Source organism: Pseudorca crassidens, chromosome 17 (genome assembly GCF_039906515.1).
Source record: "Pseudorca crassidens isolate mPseCra1 chromosome 17, mPseCra1.hap1, whole genome shotgun sequence".
NCBI lineage: Eukaryota > Metazoa > Chordata > Mammalia > Artiodactyla > Delphinidae > Pseudorca > Pseudorca crassidens.
In genome coordinates, this window is record NC_090312.1 from 27,694,414 (window position 1) to 27,706,961 (window position 12,548).

The window sequence follows — 12,548 nt, forward strand, 5'->3', positions numbered from 1 at the left end:
TCCTCACAACTGCGCTCCCCCTAAAGCGTTGTCGTACCCTCACCTGGACCCTAAACCATCCCTGTCCCCTAACCCTAACCCTAGCCCGAACCCTAACCCTAACCCTTCCCCAAAACCTGACCCTCACCCGTTCCCTAATCCTAACCTGTACGCTAACACTAACCCGCGCCCTCACACGTACGCTCCCCCTAAAGCGTTGTCGTACCCTCACCTGGACCCTAAACCGTCCCCGTCCCCTAACCCTAAACCTAGCCCGAACCCTAACCCTAACCCTTCCCCGAAGCCTGACCCTCACCCGTCGCCTAATCCTAACCCGTACGCTGACACTAACCCGTGCCCTCACACGTACGCTCCCCCTAAAGCGCTGTCGTACCCTCACCTGGACCCTAAACCGTCCCCGTCCCCTAACCCTAACCCTAGCCCGAACCCTAACCCTAACCCTTCCCCGAAGCCTGACCCTCACCCGTCCCCTAATCCTAACCCGTACGCTGACACTAACCCGCGCCCTCACACGTACGCTCCCCCTAAAGCGTTGTCGTACCCTCACCTGGACCCTAAACCGTCCCCGTCCCCTAACCCTAACCCTAGCCCGAACCCTAACCCTAACCCTTCCCCGAAGCCTGACCCTCACCCGTCCCCTAATCCTAACCCGTACGCTGACACTAACCCGCGCCCTCACACGTACGCTCCCCCTAAAGCGTTGTCGTACCCTCACCTGGACCCTAAACCGTCCCCATTCCCTAACCCTAACCCTAGCCCGAACCCTAACCCTAACCCTTCCCCGAAGCCTGACCCTCACCCGTTCCCTAATCCTAACCCGTACGCTAACACTAACCCGCGCCCTCAGACCTGCGTTCCCCCTAAAGCGTTGTCGTACCCTCACCTGGACCCTAAACCGTCCCAGTCCCCTAACCCTAACCCTAACCCGAACCCTAACCCTAACTCTTCCCTGAAGCCTGACCCTCACCCGTCCCCTAATCCTAACCCGTACGGTAACACTAACATGCGCCCTCACACGTACGCTCCCCCTAAAGCGTTGTCGTACCCTCACATGGACCCTAAACCGTCCCCGTCCCCTAACCCTAACCCTAGCCCGAACCCTAACCCTAACAATTCCCCGAAGCCTGACCCTCACCCGTCCCCTAATCCTAACCCGTACGCTAACACTAACACGAACCCTCACACGTACGCTCCCCCTAAAGCATTGTCGTACCCTCACGTGGACAGTAAACCACCTCCGTCCCCTAACACTAACCCTAGCCCGAACCCTAACCCTAACCCTTCCCCGAAACCTGACCCTCACCCGTTCCCTAATCCTAACCTGTACGCTAACACTAACCCGCGCCCTCACACGTACGCTCCCCCTAATGCGTTGTCGTACCCTCACCTGGACCCTAAACCGTCCCCGTCCCCTAACCCTAACCCTAGCCCTAACACTATCCCTAACCCTTACCCGAAGCCTGACCCTCACCCGTCCCCTAATCCTAACCCGTACGCTGGCACTAACCCGCGCCCTCACACGTACGCTCCCCCTAAAGCGTTGTCGTACCCTCACCTGGACCCTAAACCGTCCCCGTCCCCTAACCCTAACCCTAGCCCGAACCCTAACCCTAACCCTTCCCCGAAGCCTGACCCTCACCCGTCCCCTAATCCTAACCAGTACGCTGACACTAACCCGCGCCCTCACACGTACGCTCCCTCTAAAGCGTTGTCGTACCCTCACCTGGACCCTAAACCGTCCCCGTCCCCTAACCCTAACCCTAGCCCTAACCCTATCCCTAACCCTTACACGAAGCCTGACCCTCACCCGTCCCCTAATCCTAACCCGTACGCTGACACTAACCCGCGCCCTCACACGTACGCTCCCCCTAAAGCGTTGTCGTACCCTCACCTGGACCCTAAACCGTCCCCGTCCCCTAACCCTAACCCTAGCCCAAACCCTAACCCTAACCCTTCCTCGAAGCCTGACCATCACCCGTCCCCTAATCCTAACCCGTACGCTGACACTTACCTGCGCCCTCACAGTACGCTCCCCCTAAAGTGTTGTCGTACCCTCACCTGGACCCTAAACCGTCCCCGTACCCTAACCCTAACCCTAGCCTGAACCATAACACTAACCCTTCCCCGAAACCTGACCCTTACCCGTCCCATAATCCTAACCCATACGCTGACACTAACACGCGCCCTCACACTTACGCTCCCCCTAAAGCGTTGTCGCACCCTCACCTGGACCCTAAACCGTCCCCGTCCCCTAACCCTAACCCTAGCCCGAACCCTAACCCTAACCCTTCCCCGAAGCCTGACCCTCACCCGTCCCCTAATCCTAACCCGTACGCTGACACTAACCCACGCCCTCACACGTACGCTCCCCCTAAAGCGCTGTCGTACCCTCACCTGGACCCTAAACCATCCCCGTCCCCTAACCGTAATCCTAGCCCGAACCCTAACCCTAACCCTTCCCCAAAGCCTGACCCTCACCCGTCCTCTAATCCTAACCCGTACGCTGACACTAACCCGCGCCCTCACACGTACGCTCCCCCTAAAGCGTTGTCGTACCCTCACCTGGACCCTAAACCGTCCCCGTCCCCTAACCCTAACCATAGCCTAAACCCTAACCCTAACCCTTCCCCGAAACCTGACCCTCACCCGTACCCTAATCCTAATCCGTACTCTGACACTAACCCGCGCCCTCACACGTACGCTCCCCCTAAAGCGTTGTCGTACCCTAACCTGGACCCTAAACCGTCCCCGTCCCCTAACCCTAACCCTAGCCCGAACCCTAACCCTAACACTTCCCCGAAGCCTGACCCTCACCGGTCCCTAATCCTAACCCGTACGCTGACACTTACCTGCGCCCTCACACGTACGCTCCCCCTAAAGCGTTGTCGTACCCTCACCTGGACCCTAAACCGTCCCCGTCCCTTAACCCTAACCCTAGCCCTAACCCTATCCCTAACCCTTACCCGAAGCCTGACCCTCACCCGTCCCCTAATCCTAACCCGTACGCTGACACTAACCCGCGCCCTCATACGTACGCTCCCCCTAAAGCGTTGTCGTACCCTCACCTCGACCCTAAACCGTCCCCGTCTCCTAACCCTAACCCTAGCCCGAACCCTAACCCTAAACCTTCCCCGAAGCATGACCCTCACCCGTCCCCTAATCCTAACCCGTACGCTAACATTAACCCGCGCCCTCACACGTACACTCCCTCTAAAGCGTTGTCGTACCCTCACGTGGACCCTAAACCGTCCCCGTCCCCTAACCCTAACCCTAGCCCGAACCCTAACCCTAACCCTTCCCCGAAGCCTGACCCTCACCCGTCCCCTAATCCTAACCCATACGCTGACACTAACCCGCGCCCTCACACGTACGCTCCCCCTAAAGCGTTGTCGTACCCTCACCTGGACCCTAAACCGTCCCCGTCCCCTAACCCTAACCCTAGCCCGAACCCTAACCCTAACACTTCCCCGAAGCCTGACCCTCACCGGTCCCTAATCCTAACCCGTACGCTGACACTTACCTGCGCCCTCACACGTACGCTCCCCCTAAAGTGTTGTCGTACCCTCAACTGGACCCTAAACCGTCCCCGTCCCCTAACCCTAACCCTAGCCCGAACCCTAACCCTAACCCTTCCCCGAAGCCTGACCCTCACCCGTCCCCTAAACCTAACCCGTACGCTGACACTAACCAGCGCCCTCACACGTACGCTCCCCCTAAAGCGCTGTCGTACCCTCACCTGGACCCTAAACCGTCCCCTAACCCTAACCCTAACCCTAGCCCGAAGCCTAACCCTAACCCTTCCCCGAAGCCTGACCCTCACCCGTCCCCTAATCCTAACCAGTACGCTGACACTAACCCGCGCCCTCACACGTACGCTCCCCCTAAAGCGTTGTCCTACCCTCACCTGGACCCTAAACCGTCCCCGTCCCCTAACCCTAACACTAGCCCGAACCCTAACCTTAAGCCTTCCCCGAAGCCTGACACTCACCCGTCTCATTATCCTAACCCGTACGCTGACACTAACCCGCGTCCTCACACCTGCGCTCCCCCTAAAGCGTTGTCGTACCCTCACCTGGACCCTAAACCGTCCCCGTCCCCTAACCCTAACCCTAGCCCGAACCCTAACCCTAACCCTTCCCCGAAACCTGACCCTCACCCGTTCCCTAATCCTAACCTGTACGCTAACACTAACCCGCGCCCTCACACGTACGCTCCCCCTAAAGCGTTGTCGTACCCTCACCTGGACCCTAAACCGTCCCCGTCCCCTAACCCTAACCCTAGCCCGAACCCTAACCCTAACCCTTCCTCGAAGCCTGACCCTCACCCGTCCCCTAATCCTAACCCGTACGCTGACACTTACCTGCGCCCTCACATGTACGCTCCCCCTAAAGTGTTGTCGTACCCTCACCTGGACCCTAAACCGTCCCCGTCCCCTAACCCTAACCCTAGCCTGAACCATAACACTAACCCTTCCCCGAAACCTGACCCTCACCCGTCCCATAATCCTTACCCGTACGCTGACACTAACCCGCGCCCTCACACTTACGCTCCCCCTAAAGCGTTGTCGCACCCTCACCTGGACCCTAAACCGTCCCCGTCCCCTAACCCTAACCCTAGCCCGAACCCTAACCCTAACCCTTCCCCGAAGCCTGACCCTCACCCGTCCCCTAATCCTAACCAGTACGCTGACACTAACCCGCGCCCTCACACATACGCTCCCCCTAAAGCGTTGTCGTACCCTCACCTGGACCCTAAACCGTCCCCATCCCCTAACCCTAACCCTAGCCCGAACCCTAACCCTAACCCTTCCCCGAAGCCTGACCCTCACCCGTTCCGTAATCCTAACCCGTACGCTAACACTAACCCGTGCCCTCAGACCTGCGTTCCCCCTAAAGCGTTGTCGTACCCTCACCTGGACCCTAAACCGTCCCGGTCCCCTAACCCTAACCCTAGCCTGAACCCTAACCCTAACCCTTCCCGGAAGCCTGACCCTCACCCGTCCCCTAATCCTATCCCGTACGCTAACACTAACACGAGCCCTCACACGTACGCTCCCCCTAAAGCGTTGTCGTACCCTCACCTGGACCCTGAACCGTCCCCGTCCCCTAACCCTAACCCGAGACTAAAGCCGAACCCTAACCCTTTCCCGAAGCCTGACCCTCACCCGTCCCCTAATCCTAACCCGTACTCTAACACTAACCCGTGCCCTCACACGTACGCTCCCCCTAAAGCGTTGTCGTACCCTCACCTGGACCCTAAACCGTCCCCGTCCCCTAACCCTAACCCTAGCCCGAACCCTAACCTTATCCCTTCCCCGAAGCCTGACACTCACCCGTCTCATTATCCTAACCCGTACGCTGACACTAACCCGCGTCCTCACACCTGCGCTCCCCCTAAAGCGTTGTCGTACCCTCACCTGGACCCTAAACCGTCCCCGTCCCCTAATCCTAACCCTAGCCCGAACCCTACTCCTCACCCTTCCCCGAAGCCTGACCCTCACCTGTCCCCTAATCCTAACGAGTACGCTGACACTAACCCGCATCCTCACACCTGCGCTCCCCCTAAAGCGTTGTCGTACCCTCACCTGGACCCTAAACCGTCCCCGTCCCCTAACCCTAACCCTAGCCCGAACCCTAACCCTAACCCTTCCCGGAAACCTGACCCTCACCCGTTCCCTAATCCTAACCTGTACGCTAACACTAACCCGCGCCCTCACACGTACGCTCCCCCTAAAGCGTTGTCGTACCCTCACCTGGACCCTAAACCTTCCCCGTCCCCTAACCCTAACCCTAGCCCGAACCCTAACCCTAACCCTTCCTCGAAGCCTGACCCTCACCCGTCCCCTAATCCTAACCCGTACGCTGACACTTACCTGCGCCCTCACATGTACGCTCCCCCTAAAGTGTTGTCGTACCCTCACGTGGACCCTAAACCGTCCCCGTCCCCTAACCCTAACCCTAGCCTGAACCATAACACTAACCCTTCCCCGAAACCTGACCCTCACCCGTCCCATAATCCTTACCCGTACGCTGACACTAACCCGCGCCCTCACACTTACGCTCACCCTAAAGCGTTGTCGCACCCTCACCTGGACCCTAAACCGTCCCCGTCCCCTAACCATAACCCTAGCCCGAACCCTAACCCTAACCCTTCCCCGAAGCCTGACCCTCACCCGTCACCTAATCCTAACCAGTACGCTGACACTAACCCGCGCCCTCACACATACGCTCCCCCTAAAGCGTTGTCGTACCCTCACCTGGACCCTAAACCGTCCCCATCCCCTAACCCTAACCCTAGCCCGAACCCTAACCCTAACCCTTCCCCGAAGCCTGACCCTCACCCGTTCCGTAATCCTAACCCGTACGCTAACACTAACCCGTGCTCTCAGACCTGCGTTCCCCCTAAAGCGTTGTCGTACCCTCACCTGGACCCTAAACCATCCCGGTCCCCTAACCCTAACCCTAGCCTGAACCCTAACCCTAACCCTTCCCCGAAGCCTGACCCTCACCCGTCCCCTAATCCTAACCCGTACGCTAACACTAACACGAGCCCTCACACGTACGCTCCCCCTAAAGCGTTGTCCTACCCTCATCTGGACCCTAAACCGTCCCCGTCCCCTAACCCTAACCCTAGCCCGAACCCTAACCTTATCCCTTCCCCGAAGCCTGACACTCACCCGTCTCATTATTCTAACCCGTACGCTGACACTAACCCGCGTCCTCACACCTGCGCTTCCCCTAAAGCGTTGTCGTACCCTCACCTGGACCCTAAACCATCCCCGTCCCCTAACCCTAACCCTAGCCCGAACCCTACTCCTCACCCTTCCCCGAAGCCTGACCCTCACCCGTCCCCTAATCCTAACCAGTACGCTGACACTAACCCACGCCCGCACACGTACGCTCCCCCTAAAGTGTTGTCGTACCCTCACCTGGACCTAAACCGTCCCCGTCCCCTAACCCTAACCCTAGCCCTTACCCTATCCCTAACCCTTACCCGAAGCCTGACCCTCACCCGTCCCCTAATCCTAAACCGTACGCTGACACTAACCCGCGCCCTCACACGTACGCTCCCCCTAAAGCGTTGTCGTACCCTCACCTGGACCCTAAACCGTCCCCGTCCCCTAACCCTAACCCTAGCCCGAACCCTAACCCTAACCCTTCCCCGAAGCATGACACTCACCCGTCCCCTAATCCTAACCCGTACGCTAACATTAACCCACGCCCTCACACGTACACTCCCCCGAAAGCGTTGTCGTACCCTCACCTGGACCCTAAACCGTCCCCGTCCCCTAACCCTAACCCTAGCCCGAACCCTAACCCTAACCCTTCCCCGAAGCCTGACACTCACCCGTACCCTAATCCTAAACCGTACTCTGACACTAACCCGCGCCCTCACACGTACGCTCCCCCTAAAGCGTTGTCGTACCCTCACCTGGACCCTAAACCGTCCCCGTCCCCTAACCCTAACCCTAGCCCGAACCCTAACCCTAACACTTCCCCGAAGCCTGACCCTCACCCGTCCCCTAATCCTAACCCGTACGCTAACACTAACCCGCGCCCTAACACGTACGCTCCCCCTAAAGCGTTGTCGTACCCTCACCTGGACCCTAAACCGTCCCCATCCCCTAGCCTTAACCCTAGCCCGAACCCTAACCCTAACCCTTCCCCGAAGACTGACCCTCACCCGTTCCCTAATCCTAACCCGTACGCTAACACTAACCCGCGTCCTCACAACTGTGCTCCCCCTAAAGCGTTGTCGTACCCTCACCTGGACCCTAAACCATCCCTGTCCCCTAACCCTAACCCTAGCCCGAACCCTAACCCTAACCCTTCCCCAAAACCTGACCCTCACCCGTTCCCTAATCCTAACCTGTACGCTAACACTAACCCGCGCCCTCACACGTACGCTCCCCCTAAAGCGTTGTCGTACCCTCACCTGGAACCTAAACCGTCCCCGTCCCCTAACCCTAACCCTAGCCCGAACCCTAACCCTAACCCTTCCCCGAAGCCTGACCCTCACCCGTCGCCTAATCCTAACCCGTACGCTGACACTAACCCGTGCCCTCACACGTACGCTCCCCCTAAAGCGCTGTCGTACCCTCACCTGGACCCTAAACCGTCCCCGTCCCCTAACCCTAACCCTAGCCCGAACCCTAACCCTAACCCTTCCCCGAAGCCTGACCCTCACCCGTCCCCTAATCCTTACCCGTACGCTGACACTAACCCGCGCCCTCACACGTACGCTCCCCCTAAAGCGTTGTCGTACCCTCACCTGGACCCTAAACCGTCCCCGTCCCCTAACCCTAACCCTAGCCCGAACCCTAACCCTAACCCTTCCCCGAAGCCTGACCCTCACCCGTCCCCTAATCCTAACCCGTACGCTGACACTAACCCGCGCCCTCACACGTACACTCCCCCTAAAGCGTTGTCGTACCCTCACCTGGAGCCTAAACCGTCCCCATTCCCTAACCCTAACCCTAGCCCGAACCCTAACCCTAACCCTTCCCCGAAGCCTGACCCTCACCCGTTCCCTAATCATAACCCGTACGCTAACACTAACCCGCGCCCTCAGACCTGCGTTCCCCCTAAAGCGTTGTCGTACCCTCACCTGGACCCTAAACCGTCCCAGTCCCCTAACCCTAACCCTAGCCCGAACCCTAACCCTAACTCTTCCCTGAAGCCTGACCCTCACCCGTCCCCTAATCCTAACCCGTACGGTAACACTAACATGCGCCCTCACACGTACGCTCCCCCTAAAGCGTTGTCGTACCCTCACATGGACCCTAAACCGTCCCCGTCCCCTAACCCTAACCCTAGCCCGAACCCTAACCCTAACACTTCCCCGAAGCCTGACCCTCACCCGTCCCCTAATCCTAACCCGTACGCTAACACTAACACGAGCCCTCACACGTACGCTCCCCCTAAAGCATTGTCGTACCCTCACGTGGACCGTAAACCACCTCCGTCCCCTAACACTAACCCTAGCCCGAACCCTAACCCTAACCCTTCCCCGAAACCTGACCCTCACCCGTTCCCTAATCCTAACCTGTACGCTAACACTAACCCGCGCCCTCACACGTACGCTCCCCCTAAAGCGTTGTCGTACCCTCACCTGGACCCTAAACCGTCCCCGTCCCCTAACCCTAACCCTAGCCCTAACACTATCCCTAACCCTTACCCGAAGCCTGACCCTCACCCGTCCCCTAATCCTAACCCGTACGCTGGCACTAACCCGCGCCCTCACACGTACGCTCCCCCTAAAGCGTTGTCGTACCCTCACCTGGACCCTAAACCGTCCCCGTCCCCTAACCCTAACCCTAGCCCGAACCCTAACCCTAACCCTTCCCCGAAGCCTGACCCTCACCCGTCCCCTAATCCTAACCAGTACGCTGACACTAACCCGCGCCCTCACACGTACGCTCCCCCTAAAGCGTTGTCGTACCCTCACCTGGACCCTAAACCGTCCCTGTCCCCTAACCCTAACCCTAGCCCGAACCCTAACCCTAACACTTCCCCGAAGCCTAACCCTCACCCGTCCCCTAATCCTAACCCGTACGCTAACACTAACCCACGCCCTCACACGTACGCTCCCCCTAAAGCGTTGTCGTACCCTCACCTGGACCCTAAACAGTCCCCGTCCCTTAACCCTAACCCTAGCCCTAACCCTATCCCTAACCCTTACCCGAAGCCTGACCCTCACCCGTCCCCGAATCCTAACCCGTACGCTGACACTAACCCGCGCCCTCATACGTACGCTCCCCCTAAAGCGTTGTCGTACCCTCACCTCGACCCTAAACCGTCCCCGTCTCCTAACCCTAACCCTAGCCCGAACCCTAACCCTAACCCTTCCCCGAAGCATGACCCTCACCCGTCCCATAATCCTAACCCGTACGCTAACATTAACCCGTGCCCTCACACGTACACTCCCTCTAAAGCGTTGTCGTACCCTCACGTGGACCCTAAACCGTCCCCGTCCCCTAACCCTAACCCTAGCCCGAACCCTAACCCTAACCCTTCCCCGAAGCCTGACCCTCACCCGTCCCCTAATCCTAACCCATACGCTGACACTAACCCGCGCCCTCACACGTACGCTCCCCCTAAAGCGTTGTCGTACCCTCACCTGGACCCTAAACTGTCCCCGTCCCCTAACCCTAACCCTAGCCCGAACCCTAACCCTAACACTTTCCCGAAGCCTGACCCTCACCGGTCCCTAATCCTAACCCGTACGCTGACACTTACCTGCGCCGTCACACGTACGCTCCCCCTAAAGTGTTGTCGTACCCTCAACTGGACCCTAAACCGTCCCCGTCCCCTAACCCTAACCCTAGCCCGAACCCTAACCCTAACCCTTCCCCGAAGCCTGACCCTCACCCGTCCCCTAAACCTAACCCGTACGCTGACACTAACCAGCGCCCTCACACGTACGCTCGCCCTAAAGCGCTGTCGTACCCTCACCTGGACCCTAAACCGGCCCCGTCCCCTAACCCTAACCCTAGCCCGAACCCTAACCCTAACCCTTCCCCGAAGCCTGACCCTCACCCGTCCCCTAATCCTAACCAGTACGCTGACACTAACCCGCGCCCTCACACGTACGCTCCCCCTAAAGCGTTGTCCTACCCTCACCTGGACCCTAAACCGTCCCCGTCCCCTAACCCTAACCCTAGCCCGAACCCTAACCCTAACCCTTCCCCGAAGCCTGACCCTCACCCGTCGCCTAATCCTAACCCGTACGCTGACACTAACCCGTGCCCTCACACGTACGCTCCCCCTAAAGCGCTGTCGTACCCTCACCTGGACCCTAAACCGTCCCCGTCCCCTAACCCTAACCCTAGCCCGAACCCTAACCCTAACCCTTCCCCGAAGCCTGAACCTCACCCGTCCCCTAATCCTAACCCGTACGCTGACACTAACCTGCGCCCTCACACGTACGCTCCCCCTAAAGCGTTGTCGTACCCTCACCTGGACCCTAAACCGTCCCCGTCCCCTAACCCTAACCCTAGCCCGAACCCTAACCCTAACCCTTCCCCGAAGCCTGACCCTCACCCGTCCCCTAATCCTAACCCGTACGCTGACACTAACCCGCGCCCTCACACGTACGCTCCCCCTAAAGCGTTGTCGTACCCTCACCTGGACCCTAAACCGTCCCCATTCCCTAACCCTAACCCTAGCCCGAACCCTAACCCTAACCCTTCCCCGAAGCCTGACCATCACCCGTTCCCTAATCCTAACCCGTACGCTAACACTAACCCGTGCCCTCAGACCTGCGTTCCCCCTAAAGCGTTGTCGTACCCTCACCTGGACCCTAAACCGTCCCCGTCCCCTAACCCTAACCCGAGATTAAAGCCGAACCCTAACCCTTTCCCGAAGCCTGACCCTCACCCGTCCCCTAATCCTAACCCGTACGCTAACACTAACCCGTGCCCTCACACGTACGCTCCCCCTAAAGCGTTGTCGTACCCTCACCTGGACCCTAAACCGTCCCCGTCCCCTAACCCTAACCCTAGCCCGAACCCTAACCTTATCCCTTCCCCGAAGCCTGACACTCACCCGTCTCATTATCCTAACCCGTACGCTGACACTAACCCGCGTCCTCACACCTGCGCTCCCCCTAAAGCGTTGTCGTACCCTCACCTGGACCCTAAACCGTCCCCGTCCCCTAACCCTAACCCTAGCCCGAACCCTACTCCTCACCCTTCCCCGAAGCCTGACCCTCACCCGTCCCCTAATCCTAACCAGTACGCTGACACTAACCCACGCCCGCACACGTACGCTCCCCCTAAAGTGTTGTCGTACCCTCACCTGGACCTAAACCGTCCCCGTCCCCTAACCCTAACCCTAGCCCTTACCCTATCCCTAACCCTTACCCGAAGCCTGACCCTCACCCGTCCCCTAATCCTAACCCGTACGCTGACACTAACCCGCGCCCTCACACGTACGCTCCCCCTAAAGCGTTGTCGTACCCTCACCTGGACCCTAAACCGTCCCCGACCCCTAACCCTAACCCTAGCCCGAACCCTAACCCTAACCCTTCCCCGAAGCATGACCCTCACCTGTCCCCTAATCCTAACCCGTACGCTAACATTAACCCGCGCCCTCACACGTACACTCCCCCGAAAGCGTTGTCGTACCCTCACATGGACCCTAAACCGTCCTCGTCCCCTAACCCTAACCCTAGCCCGAACCCTAACCTTAGCACTTCCCCGAAGCCTGACCCTCACCCGTCCCCTAATCCTAACCCGTACGCTGACACTAACCCGCGCCCTCACACGTACGCTCCCCCTAAAGCGTTGTCGTACCCTCACCTGGACCCTAAACCGTCCCCGTCCCCTAACCCTAACCATAGCCCGAACCCTAACCCTAACCCTTCCCCGAAGCATGACCCTCACCCGTCCCCTAATCCTAACCCGTACGGTAATATTAACCCGCGCCCTCACACGTACACTCCCCCGAAAGCGTTGTCGTACCCTCACCTGGACCCTAAACCGTCCCCGTCCCCTAACCCTAACCCTAGCCCGAACCCTAACCCTAACCCTTCCCCGAAGCCTGACC